A 14734-nucleotide genomic window follows, 5' to 3' on the forward strand; every position below is an offset into this window, starting at 1 on the left:
GTGATCATGCGGAGACCCCGCAGAGCAGGACTAGGGGTGTTATCTCCTAAGAGAGCCCCGAACCTGGGTAAAGTTTGCCGGCGTACATGTCTACGTCTCATCCCGCTTCCTGGCACCGGCGACGTCTTATTAGCCCCCACCATGATAAGCCACCCGTTGGCATATGTCGCACCAAAACCCCGACATTTGGCGCCCACCATGGGGCTAGGTGCACCATCGTCCGGAGATCTGTTCTAGACGGGAACCCTCTTCCTTCTCTCTGAGCGCAGCTAGCCCAGCACGCTAGATGGCGTCTGCACCGACGCGCTACATGGCGCGGAGGTCGCTTGCGCGGCGAGCTACCTCGCTGACCTCGTTGGCGAGATCCGCCTCTCCGACGAGCCCGTGTCCGACACCGGCACCGACGACCCCGAGAACCGCCTCGTCATTCTCCTCGACCAGCTCCACGTCGCCAACGAGCCGGCCGTCGACTTGGAGTCGGTTGGCTCCACCGATCCGATGCTTGTCGACTCTAACACGGCATCCCTCGATGCATTCCCCACCAACGTGGTGGTCGTTGACGATCCTGTCCCTCACGCCGACAGCGGCGGCAGCACCGTCACGGAGGTGTTTGTCATCAGCCACGATGGAGCTTCAGGTGACGGTGCTCGAGATCCGCTCAAGGCAACGCTACGAGACCTGTCTGCACCCATTGCAGAAGACGCCGATGCCGAGACGCTAGAATCCCGCCGCATCCAGCTCGTCGAGAGCACCAAGAAGTTGGCCAGCATGAGACGCCTCTCAGAGGCTTACCAGCGCGAGATGGACCGAGCTGTTGGCGGCACGCTGGCTCCTAGCGGGCCCAGCTGCATCGGCATGGTCCGGCAGCATGGCGCGGCTATTGCCAGCATGTTCAGGGCAGACCGCCCTGTCTACGCCACGCCAGTAGAGAACATACGAGCTGCCCAAGCAGCAGCAGACGAGCTGGACAAGCTCGAGGGTCACGAGCGTCGCCATGACGGAGCGCGTCCAGCGGCTCATTGACGCGGCTATCGAGTAGCAAGAAGCCGGTTGCCGCACCGAAGCACCCAACCGGCGTAACAACGACCCGCTTCCCTGCCGAGATCAAGGCGCGACATCCCGGACGCCGACTGGTGGCGTCCGTGACAGAAGAGACAAGGAGCCGGCTGCCAGCCGCAGCCGGACACGCCTCACCATCGAGCGCGACCAAGACGGCCGCCCAAGAGCAGTGGAACAACGGGACGACTGTCTGCCACCTCCTCCTCCCTGTAGGGAGGGGCGCACCTCCCCGCCGCCTGTTGACCACCCGACACTCGGCGACCACCTTGGCCGCCGAGAAGGAGTCGGAGAGAATGATGCCTGCCACCGGATCGATTGCCTCAACCGATCCCTGGCGCTAGAAGAAGAAGATGCGTTGGGCCCGCCTTGCTTCGGCCCCCGTATTCGCGATGAGCCCTTCCCCAAAGGGTTCACGCTCCAAGAGACACGCCCAAGTACAATGGGTCTGTGAAGCCGGAGGACTGGCTGGTCGACTACTCCACGGCCATGAGCATAGCAAACGGCAACAAGCGCGTTGCCGTGAAATATGTTTCGCTCATGCTCGAAGGCACCGCCCGGACATGGCTGAACAGCCTGAAGCCCCGCAACATCAACAGTTGGGTAGATTTCACTGATGCCTTCGTCTGCAACTTCACCAGCATGTACAAGCGGCCGCCCAAGCCTCGCCAGCTCTCCCTGTGCGTCCAAGGCCCCAACGAATCGACTCACGACTATCTCACGCGTTGGGCCGAGCTGCGCAACTCTTGTGAAGGCATGCACGAGGTGCAGGCTATCGAGTACTTCACCACCGGGTGCAGAGAAGGCACCCTGCTCAAGCACCGACTCCTCTGCGACGAACCAGCAACCCTCGACGAGCTGCTGATCATAGCCGACAAGTATGCGACGGCCGACTCCTCCATGAAGACGGAGATTCAAGTTGATGCTTCCGGCAAAGTGGCCCCTCAAGCTCCCCGGACTCCGGCTGGTGACACCAGTCAGCAGCAGCAGCAGCAGGGCGACAACAAGCGCAAGGCGCCACAGCCGGCTTCCACCAGCCGGCAGGTGGCGACAGTCGAAGACCAGCAGCCGGAAGGGCAGCCTGCTCCCAAGCGTCAGAAGGGCGGCAAGCCAAATTGGTTGCCCGCCTTCTCCTATGAGCAAACTCTTGATGCACCCTACAAGTTTCACAGCGGCGCGAAGCCGTCCAACAACACCACTCGGAAGTGTCACTGGCTCACCCGAATCGCAAAGGGCGAAGAATTGCTGCCTCCTCCACTAGTCGGCCCATCGCCGCCTCCTCCTCCCCCGCAGCAGGCGGCCCGGCCAGTCGCCGCTATTCAAGATGAGTACCCAGAAGAGCAAGGAGCCTATGTCGTCTTCACCAGTGTGGCTGATAACAGGCGCAGCCGACGCCAGCAATCTCGAGAAGTGAATGATGTAGCCACTAAAGCCCCAGAGTTCATGCATTGGTCAGAGAAGCCGATCAATTGGAGCCGAGCGGACCACCCGGAAGTGATGCCTTCCCCGGGTTCCTACGCTCTGGTGTTGGATGCAACCTTTGCTACAGAGAGAGGAGCAACTCGTTTTTCCCGAGTCCTGATAGATGGCGGTAGCAGCATCAACATCTTGTACCGCGATACCATGGAGAAGCTGGGAATCAAACAGAAGCACCTCCAGCCCAGTCGGACCGGCTTACATGGCATAGTGCACGGCCTTTCACACTCACCAATCGGCAAGACAAAGATCATTTCTGTCGAGAGCCCGTCTGGTTCGAAGTAGTTGACCTTGAGAGCCCTTACCATGCACTACTTGGCCGACCTGCCCTGGCCAAGTTCATGGCGGTACCGCATTATGCCTACCTCAAGATGAAGATGCCAAGCACCAAAGGGATTATCACTGTCTCCGGAGATTACAAGAAGTCGTCCGCATGTGCTGCCGCCAGCAGCCGGCTGGCCGAGTCCCTGGTGATTGCTGCCGGGAAGCGGCTCCTTGACCGGGTGATGGCCATGGCCGGCAAGCAGCCGGACATGTCCCCTGATCCCAAGGAGTCGGAAGCTAATGGCTCCTTCAAGCCGGCTAAAGAAACAAAGAAGATACCGCTGGATCCAGAGCACCTGGAGAGGTATGCTGACGTAGGTACAAACCTTGACAGCAAATAGGAAAGCGAGCTCGTCGATTTCCTCCGTGAGAATCGGGACATCTTTGCATGGTCTCCTAAGGACATGTCGGGTGTTCCGACGGATCTCGCCAAGCACAAGCTACACGTCCGACCTGACGCCAAGCCGGTCAAGCAACACCTCCGCCGCCAGTCGGAGGAGAAGAGAAGAACTGTTGGTGAAGAGATAGCCCGACTCCTAGCAGCCGGCTTCATTATGGAAGTATTCTATCTGGAGTGGCTAGCCAACCCAGTCCTTGTACTAAAGAAGAACAACAAGTGGCGCATGTGTATTGATTATACCAGCCTCAACAAAGCTTGCCCCAAAGATCCATTTGCCCTGCCACGAATCGATCAAGTGATAGACTCCATAGCCGGATGCGAGCTGTTGAGTTTTTTGGATGCATATTTAGGGTACCACCAGATCAAGTTGAACCCGGCTGATAGGCTGAAGACCTCTTTCATCGCGCCTTTCAGAGCCTTCTGCTACCTGACGATGACGTTTGGCTTGAGGAATGCCGGCGCCATGTTTCAGCGTTGCATGCAGAAGTGCCTCCTCAAGCAGCTCGACCGAAATGCCCATGTCTATGTGGATGATGTTGTGGTGAAGACAGAGAAGCATGGGACCCTCCTAGAAGATCTCAAGGAGACTTTTGAAAATCTACGCCGATTTCAGATCAAGCTCAACCCAGAGAAGTGCGTGTTCGGAGTACCAGCCGGCCAGCTCCTTGGCTTCCTGGTCTTAGAACGTGGCATTGAGTGCAACCCTGTGAAGATCAAGGCCATCGAGAGGATGGAGAAGCCTACCCGACTGAGAGACATCCAGAAGTTCACCGGCTGCTTGGCATCCATCAGCCACTTCATCAGCCGGCTAGGCGAGAAGGCACTTCCCCTGTACCAACTCCTGAAGAAAACCACTCACTTCGAGTGGAATGACAAGGCGGATGAGGCTTTTCTCCAGCTCAAGAAGATGTTGACCACGCCGCCTGTCCTGGCCGCGCCGGCTGCTAAGGAACCAATGCTCCTCTACATCGCCGCCACCAGCCGGGTGGTCAGTACAGTCATATCACTACAAAAAAATACACTTCCGTGATGATACATGTTTGTCACAGTAGGTCGCGTTTTTTGTCATGCATGTACATCCATGACAAATTTATGACAGAATCAAGATAGTCATACCTGTGCTGTCGTAGAAGTGTTCCATGACATTACCAAAATTATCATCACGGAAGTGTCCACTTCCATGACGATAAATCGCGCGTCAAAGAAGTGCTTTCGTCAAGGGTGACCGACATGTGGCATCCACCGTAACGGAACGCCGTTAAGCTATCGGGTTGGGTTTTGGATCCAATAACCCGTTAACAGCCCCGACCAATGGGGATTTTCCACGTGTAAAATCATCATTGGCTAGAGGAAACACATGTCGGCTCATCGTTGGGACAGATGTCATCCACTCACTGGACAGAAGGCGCCTATGATACGTCGACACGTGGCACGGCCCAACAGTGGCCCATTCCTGTGAAAAGGCCGGCCCGTTTGACTTGGTCAAAAGCTGGCGGGCCGACCCATGGAAAGCCTGTTAATGGCCTGTTCACATATAGCCCATTTACAGCCCGCTCACCCAAGGCCTGTTACGCCCTATCCGAATTAGGCCCAGTAGCGTCATCTGGGCCATCCAATATGATTCTAGCCGGTTTTCACTTCTAGCCCATGTATAGCCCATGACATCTTTCGGCCCATATGAGGCCCTTTGTAACTCTTGGCCCATTAGCGGCCCGTGCTGAAACTGATCCGTAATGAACAGTGTATTACTTTACACCCATTAACGGCCCGTGGTGAAACTGGCCCGTAATGAACAGTGTATCACTTTATACCCATTAATGGCCCATTATTCCGTTGGGCCGTTTCCAGCCCAAGTTAACTTTCGGCCTTCTGAGGGCCCATTTATTCTTGGGCTCATTTGCAGCATTCGGTTAATTACGGCCCGTTACTGTCAATTTCTGCTTGTGGGCCAAATTCAGCCCGTCGTTACAGTCGGCCCGTTTGTGGACTGTTAGTCTGTTGGGCCATTTTCATAGCATCACCAAATACGGCCTATTAACGATGGCCCGTTATGGTCGGCCCATGAACGGACGATTCCAACTCTAGCCCATTTACGGCCATAATGCAGTCTGTTTGGCCCATGTTTGGCCAATCGATCATACGGCCCGTATAAGGCCCATTGATGATACGGCCCGCAGAAGGCCCATTGTTTCTATGGCCCGTAGAAGGCCCACTGTTTCTACGGCTAGTAGGAGGCCCAGTGTCACTACAGTAAATATTAGCCCATGGTTATTGTGGCCTAGTTTTAAAAAATAGGTTATTGCAGCCACTAGCTAACCGCGGAAAAAGAACTGCAATGACTACAAGCAAACAAATAAACAAGACAACAAGGAAATAAATAAGCAAGCAACTAACGCTAGGCTATCACGGCCATTACACATATTACATCCACTGGGCATCAAAGTTCGCCACCAGTGCAAATATAGGGAACAAAGCAACATATCATATACACTAGTTGTCAAAGTTGGCGACCGGCGCAAATAAACGCCGCAGCAAAACAAATCCAGAACTGAAACCACTTCAGAAGATCTCAAGAAACAATATCCTGGGTACCCATAATGTTGGCAAGATGCTTAGCAAGCTTATTAACTTTCTCTTGTTTGGCGCTTAAATCCTCCAGCGCTTGCTGTTGCACCAGAAAATATGCATCTGAATTCTGCAGGGACTTCCTTAGTCCTTCAGCTTCCTGTCGCAGCACATCTGATCGATGTCTTTCAACTTGAAGTTGAGACTCAAGAAGACGAACTGATTCAGGCAGCAAGTTCGGAGAGCTTGTGCCAGCAGTAGTGGCCAGTAACTCGAACACTACATCAAGACAGGACTTTTGGGTTCCCTCACTGTCGTCAAGATAGTTTTTATCAGCTTTCTTGGAGACAACCAGGGATGTCTCACTATCTTGAACCTTATCTGCATTACTTCCTTTACCATTGGATAACGCGGTACTGTTCTCCAATATTTTGTCCGCATTCTAAAAGAGAAACAAGCAGACACATCACATGTTTACCATGTTGTATATGAAACTCATTTTGGTAAATGAGTTCAGTAGTAAAGTGGACAGGATAACAGCATGAAACAAACATATATCTATGTACCATGGTCACTTTATGGTCTATATCATTCTAGTTTTTGTTGCCAAATCAAGATAGAGACACAGTTCAAATAATATTTGTTCAAGACAAAGCAGAATAGATAGAATATAAGTGTGGGTAACTATAGAGCAATAACAACACTTGTAATGTGCATGACATGAGAACATAACTGTTTATTCAATTGAAACTGAAATTAGCATAGAGCAGGTTACAACAGCAAACCAGTTAAAGAAACAGGTTTAAAACATACCTGTTGCGCCATTGGAGTTTCAATTCTATCCTTCAAATTTGAAAATAGTTGGTATGAGTAAATACAGTAATGCAAGACCAAAGGAGTATGAACCATAGCTACAGAACCTGACCTGAGAACAAATCTTCTTCTCCTTTAAGCGTTGAGTTGGGATTCGGAGTGGTGGTCCTCATGCTTTGGGCACTGCAGTTCCCTTACTAACTGCTCGTGTTTGGGTGCTCTGTGGTGGAGATGGTGCTGTGTCAACTGGAACTGGACTACTATCTGCCGGGGTTGGGATTAGAAGGGGTGTACCTTGTTCGCTGTCCAACTGGGTAGGGGTACAATCTGCGAGAGTCTGGGTTATGTGTGGTGGATCTGGTCCTTGGGCAAGTACAACCGTGGTTCTATCTGCATCAACTGGTAGCACTATCTTTTCTGAAGACCGTGTTGTTACTCCCTTAGATACTGCCATCACGCTCTCCGATTCAAATGGCTGTTAAACAAGAAAAGTAATTGAAAGTATAGACATTGTATGATAGACAGGTGCAATGGATAGTGGGGAATAAAAGAGGGCATGAAATAATTCATATTTATGTTGTCTAACCAAACAGGATAGCATGACACAATTTCACATATATGATGGCTAACTAAATAGGATAGCATGACACAATTTCACATTATGATGGCTAACTAAAAAAGATGGAAAGACATAGTTCAAAATATGAGACTATGTAAACAGGATGACATGACATAACTATATAATGTGTTTATTAAATAGGTTGGCATGCCATAATTCACATACATTCACGGATAGAATGCCATAATTCAAAATATGATGACTGTAAACACTAAACAGGATGAGATGATATAACTATATGATGTCTTTATTAAATGGGTTGCCATGCCATAATTCAGATAGATGATGTGTATGTACTATGTAAACATGATGGTATGATATAATTCAAATATATGATTTATATAGTAAGCAAGTAAGCAGATGGCAATCCATATATGATGTAAAAACTAAGCAATGCAAGACAACATGCATGACATGGGTAATATAACCCTGCCAAGTTTGAGCATAGACCTCAGGGGGGAAATAGGACTGGTCATCAGTCTCTGAATCCTCCTCTGAGGAGCTCTCTGTAACCAGCAAGATGTTTGATTCAGCAGGTAGCATTGTCTGCTCTGAATACCTTGTTTTCACTCCAGATACTTCCATCACCGCTTCAAATGGCTGATGCACAGGAAGAGTACTTGAATATACAAACGTTGTCGACAAATGGAACACGTAATACAAAAAAATGATAGCATGATATAATTCACATACATGATGATTGGCTAAACAGCATGGCATTGCATAATTCACATATATAATGCCTTTGCAACAAGATAGCATTGTATAATTCACATATATAATGTCTTGCAACAAGATGGCAATGCATAATTCACATATATGGTAATTAGACACTGAACAGGTGGCATTCACACAAAGCACGTCTAAACTAATCAAATGACATAGCAATGCGAGACACCATACGCACGATATGAGCAACATAACCCTGCCAAGTTAGAGCATACACCTCGAGGGGGAATAGGGCTGGTCATCTGTCTCTGAATCCTCCTTTGAGGTGCTATCCGTAACCAGCGAGATATGCGCTTCATCAGATAGCATAGTTTGCTCTGAAGACCTTGTTTTCACTCCAGAATTTGCCATCACCGTGTCAAATGGCTGATGCACACGAAGAGCACTTGAATGTACTAACATTGTTGACAAATGTAATATGTAACGAAAAAAAAGGATGGCCTGATATAATTTACATATAAGATGACTGGCTAAGCAGGATGGCATTGCAAAATTCACATATATGATGCCTGGCTAAACAAGATGGCGTTGCGTAATTCACATAAACGGTGAATAAACTAAACAGATGGCATTCGCACAAAGGATGTCTAAACTAAGTAGATGACATATTTGATGTATAAAGTAAGCAATGCAAGACACCATATGCATGATATAACCAAAATCAGCATGCCAAGTTAGAGCGAAGACCTCAGAGGGGTAAATAGGAGTTGTCTTCTCCTTCTGAACCCCCCTCAGAATAGATATCTTCCTCTCGATTACAATCCGAAATGCGTGGAGGGGGGCTGCCTTTGCGCCTACCATGGAGCGACGTCTGCATGAAATTTTATTGCCACGCAAGGCTCGTCTCTTTTGCTCTACATGTTCAGTTCCATTGTTTACAATAACTGTCATGCATAGGAATAAAACATAGTGAGATTATGTAAGGAGTGAATGCAGAAATCCAGAGTGATGGTAGCAACCTGTGGATAGACTCAAAACCAATAATAGCAGGCAGATAATGGCTTCAGTTAAAAAATACAGATAATGGCTTCTTTACTGTTTGTTTCCCACCCAACATGAAACTCATAGTAGACACCTGAGATTAACCAGATAGTAGATACATACTATTGAGAGCGGCCCCGATATGTACCCCACAACCATTTAAAAACCCAAGTTTGACCATTAGTTTGGAGCTGACTCAGAGTCTAATCGGTGAACAGGACGATAAAGTAGCATATAATATTAAGTGATGCATAACGTAAGCAGGCACGAAAGAGTGCGACCTCTCTTGCGGACCCGTGTAGTCCTCGATGTCATCTGCTCGGTTGATGATGGTAATGCAGTTTTCATGGCTGCCAGCGGCGGGGAAGAAGATCTGAGGCGGCAAAAGACAGTCTGGAGGCCGGATCCCTGCTGTGCTGGACCCTTCTGTCGTTGGAGCAGCTGAGCTGGGGTGGACGACGGCGCAGCAGGAGCGGGACAAACCACGCAAGGTTTTCTTTGACAACTATCTGTAAGAGAAGTAATTCTGTAAGGGCTCGTTTGAATTGGAGGATTCCAACTATGCAGGGATAGGAAATAGACAGGAATAGGATAGGAATGCACGTGCAAAATAGAGAATTTAAAAACACAGGATTTCTGCCAATCTGGGTGTTTGATTCACAACAATTGGAAGATCACAGGATGCAAAGAAGCATGGTGAGATTAAGTCAAACCACAAGAAAATGTACGGTTATAATGCTATTATGCTACTATCTCTTAGTCTTGTGCTTCATGAATAGGAATTTGAAAAGGAGGACAAGTGAAAATTAAAATTCCTACATTTTTTCTTTCAAGGAGACACTAAAGGAACAAATCCGTGTGCTCAGTGGACAATATATATAACATGTAGAGTAAAAAAGAGATGCAACAATTGTACAACCTCTTTGGCGAAGCCATGTCGATCTCAGCGTGATTGGGTTGGTCGGTGAGGATGCTCCGGCTGACTTTGCTGTCGGAGGAGGGGAAGAAGATCTTAGGCGTCTGGAGATGGAGCCCGAGGTACTGCTCCGCTGTGATGGAGGGTTTCGTCGTTGGAGCAGCTCCGGTGAGTTGTACGACGCCGAGGCTGAAGCAGGACAAGAGAGACAACGAACAACGTTAACCTGAGTGGAATTCTAATAGCATCTCCAATACATGACGTAAAATACATAACCACAAAGTGCTAGATGTAAAATACATCAGCCGCTCATCTCTGAACTTAACTGTCGAAACTGAACTTAACTGTCGAAACTGAACTTAACTGTCAAAACTGAACTTAACTGTCGAAATTGAATTTTGCTGTCGAAACTGAATTTTGCTGTCGAAACTGAACGCACTAGCAAGGTGAGGCTACATGTCGGTCGACTGACTTTTTCATCTCTGGTCAGTCGATTTTGCAGCCGTTCGATACGAAATCAAGGGCCTATGGTTCATCTTCAACCTCCACCCCCCTGAGCCGCCAGCCACCACCGGCCAAACAGCAGCCCCCCCCCCCCCCCGCCCGCGGCCGGTGGTGCGCCGCCCCGCCTGCCCCGAAAACACTCCCCACCGCCGGTCCTCCGCTGCCCCGGCCATCCCTCTAGGCCCCCCCCCGTGTCGAGCTTTTTCTTCGGCGATCCCCACGCCACCGCCCTGCCACCGCCGGCGACCACCGCCCCCATCCTGAACCCTAAGATAGATAGTGGGGTACCTCTCCGGCGAGCCCCCCTCCTCGCTGCGGCTGATTCTTCCTTCACCCCGGCGACCCCCCACCCCCTGAAAATCGACTGACCCAAAAGTCGATTCAGTCGACTGAAGTGTAGCTAAATTGGAGCAGCATCGCAAGCAAGAGCAAGAGTGAGAGCAGCAGCGCGAGCAGACCAGGCAGGGGACCGAGAGCAAGAGCAGAGCAGCAGCGCGAGCGAGAGCTAAAGCAGCAGCAGCTCCTACTGATGTGGACGACGCCGTCGAGGGAGCGACGCCGTGGAGGACGTGGCCGGCGACGCCGCCGTGGATGGAGCCGCGCCGTGTCGGTTCGGGACCGAGCGCCGACAGCACCGTGAGATCGAATCAAGAAGAAAATGCGGCGATTAGTGTACAACCTCTTTGGTGGCGCCGATTAGGCCGCAGCTTCATCTGAGGAAACGGTGATGATGATGCTCTTCCGGTGGTGCAGGTGAAGACGGCGGTGTGGGAATGGAGGTGGCGTGAAAGACGAGGGGAATGTCGGGGCAGCTCCTTGGAGGTGGAGGACGGGGTGGCTGAACCGGCGAGACGATGAGATTGACGACGGATCCTCATCCGGTACGGTGGATGAGGGACGTCGAGATGTTGCTGTGGACGACGTCGTCGGAGAAGAGGCTCCGGCTGGGTGGCGGACGGAGCAGGGTGTGGAGTTTAATCGCGGTTTTCGCGGCCTCGGTGTATGAATTGGTGGGCGGATGGGATGGCAGTGGGGAACCATGGCTTAGAGACGCGCTTGTCCAAAATGTGGGGTAAGTTACGAAAGTACCCCCACCGATTTGAGGCGGTTCTTTCGGTTCAGGGGTACCACGGGCATTTCGCGTGTCGGGATTTCACAGGAGGTGGGAGTTTTCGTGCGCGTTGTAATTTCGGAATAGCTAGGCGCGGGTTGAGGTGGAGGGAGTTGTCGGAGCACAACGAGACAAAGATATATCTTAAATATTTCGGGCTAACAAGGCACGGGTTGAAATTTCCGGACAAGTCTAACGTGTACTGTACCAAATCAATGCGCACTACAAATGTCATTCAAAACTTTGAATTCATGTTATGTTCAATTAAAAGATTTCGCTACGTGTATAATGCATGCAACCTACTACTCAAATGAACGTTTTAGTGCATTCCAAACGTATATACTACCGCTTCAATATGAACTAAATTTGAATTCGTTTCTCGATTTGAATAAGATCTACAGTAATGATTGTTGTGAAGTCAAAGCATTTGAATTCGTTTCTCTGTTTTAATAAGATCTACAATCATCATTATTGTCAAGTTAAACCATCGTTTGTGTATTATCTTCACAGCACACCACATGATTAGTCTCGAGTTACATATGAACTATGTGTACTATATGAACTCGAACTAGATTTTTTGAATCCACTTTATTTTGATTTCAAATCACATTACATTTCTAGCTCTAGCTAGATCTTCATAATCTAAACCATGTCTCATATGTATAATGTGTTTATCACATTATGTATGGTGCCCCGCCCCCTACGCCTACAAGTATTTAGATGTGAGTTGCAAACACCACACATTACCACAAATTCAAATAAAATGTGAGAATGTTCGATATATAGTATTGTTTAGATTGTTCGATATTTAGTTGTAAGCTGCAAACGCCACACATTATCACAAATTCAAATAAAATGTGAGATTGTTTGATGTATAGTATGGTTTAGATTGTTCGCCATTTAGCTGTGAGTTGCAAACGCCATGCATTATCACATTATGGTATAACATGTGCACAGCACGTGTATCACCGCTATATTCATGCATGCAATGTTTAAAACACTATGATCTCCTATTCAAATATATGAATCCGCTTTCATATCAAATTATGATCTTTGTTAGTCTCTTACACCCACACAATCCTCTAACCTTTGTAGCTACCACTAACTTTCTCTCGTGCATGCACACGCCCTCCTCGCCCTCCCCCTCCCTCGGCATTCTATCCACCGGGCACATTCATTTTTTTCTTTAGGTCGTTCTCCCAGAGTCACCACAACTCCTTTCCGACACACACCGATCGATAAACCTCTCCAGCGATGCCTGCCTACAACATACACACACACCTTCAATCTCCTCCTTTATGTGTCCTTGCCTCGTGTCTCTCATACGGTCAGAAACACGTGTAAACTCTCGCCCCTCTTTTCATCGATCTCACAACCGCACACTCCTCCCCTATCTAGCTAGTAGTTGGGCCTCTCGCACCACCTCCTAGCTCCATTCTCTCTGTCTATCCGTCTCCCTGGGCCTTATTTGCCTCTAACAAATGGACGTACACCGACCGATCTCTCGCTATACATATAGCTAGCTAGGTCCTTATAACTCGTTTTTACCCACACGTCAATCGATCTACCTCATTAGTTGTGTCTCTCCCTTCCTCCGACAAACAACAATTGATCTACCAATCTAGTTAGGTTTGCTTACCAAACACATGGTTCCCCTTCATCATCCATGGATGCATCCCGACAGATCTATCACGCACAGGCACACACAGAAACACATCCCCACTCTTATTGATAACATTGCAGTTCCACCCTCATTTTGTCTAGTAGGCCTCTCCCACCATCTTCGAGAAGGAACTCCATCACCCATCCAGCACTCTACCCCTCTCCCTCCCTCTCGCTCTCCTCTCTCTCTCTGTCCCATCATATTTCCCGTCCTTTAGTTATGTATGGATGTCGACCGATCTCCCTCAAGACATAGCTGGGTCTCTCCTTCTCAACACATATACGAGTCATTCTACCTCTATAGTTAGGCCTCTGCCTACCCCTCCCCCCACCCCCTCCCCCCACACACACCGATACATCTAGCGCTCTAGTCATGTCTCCCTGCCACACACAACCTTGACATGTGCCCTCTAACGTTCCGGTAGGCCAGTCGCCCTATATCTTTGACTTGCACATGCACACAATTTCGATGGCTCTCTTCATCGATCTCGCACCCACCCACTTGATCCTCTCTTCAACTCTATCGATAGCTATAACCGCTCCCTCTCTTCTCGTGGATTCCCCGACCCTCTATGTATGATATGGATAGGCCTCCATTTCACACACATTGCATGCAAAATTTTGTTTGAGATGTCATCGACACATATTCCCACAAATAATTCACGAAATCAACCCCCCACCCCCACCCCAAAACAAAAAACACTCACGAACGCGGTTTGTATCTCTCACACACACCCACGTAGGTGGGGGACATGCACAAAGAGAAGAGGTGCATGCACGGCGCACGTACTCCCGTCTCTTTCCCAACCACACCTGCGCGGGTACACGGTGGAGCTCATTTCTGTACGAAAAAGGCAGCCCACGTGGTAATTTGGCACGTGTACTGGTTGTCCACTTGGTGGAGGGAGGATCGTCTACCATGGGTGAGCAAACAAATTGCGACTTGACGTGTTATGTTAAAAAAAGAGGCAAACCATGTGGGGCCTACCTTAGAGGCAAGGCTCTATACACTGGAGTACTTTTGATGTGTCCCGTCAACTCGCAGAACAAGGAGAAGCTTGCTTAGTATGCCGTCTCCCCCGCCCACGGGCGCGGTGGCTCGCAGGATGAGGTGAAGCTTGCTCCGCCTTACGCCCGCTCCCTTGCCAATGCGCGCGGTGGCTCGCAGGACGAGGAGAAAAATTTACTACTCCCTCCGTTTACTCCTCATCCCTACTACCTTGGTTATAGAGATTATATCATATTGTTTGGAATATATATGTCCTTTAGTATATTTCAATATGAACTACTAGTACACACTCCAAACACTGATGTATATAGACGTATTTTAGAGCGTAGATTCACTCATTTTGCTCCGTATGTAGCACTCTCCCTCGCCCCTCGACCCTCGCCCACGTGGTGGACGTGCAGCAATTCATTCGGTCTCATATATCCAGAACGATATATACTGCACTACCATTATTGCTCGACTTCCCAAAGAGGCGAAGAGCGAATCGCAAGGTTAATATTTTGGAGATGCCAAGTGCAAGGTTATAGGAGAACGAGTAGTAGGTGCCGCGTCATTTATAAATAAAGTTT

Source organism: Aegilops tauschii, chromosome 4 (genome assembly GCF_002575655.3).
Source record: "Aegilops tauschii subsp. strangulata cultivar AL8/78 chromosome 4, Aet v6.0, whole genome shotgun sequence".
NCBI classification, from domain to species: Eukaryota; Viridiplantae; Streptophyta; class Magnoliopsida; order Poales; family Poaceae; genus Aegilops; species Aegilops tauschii.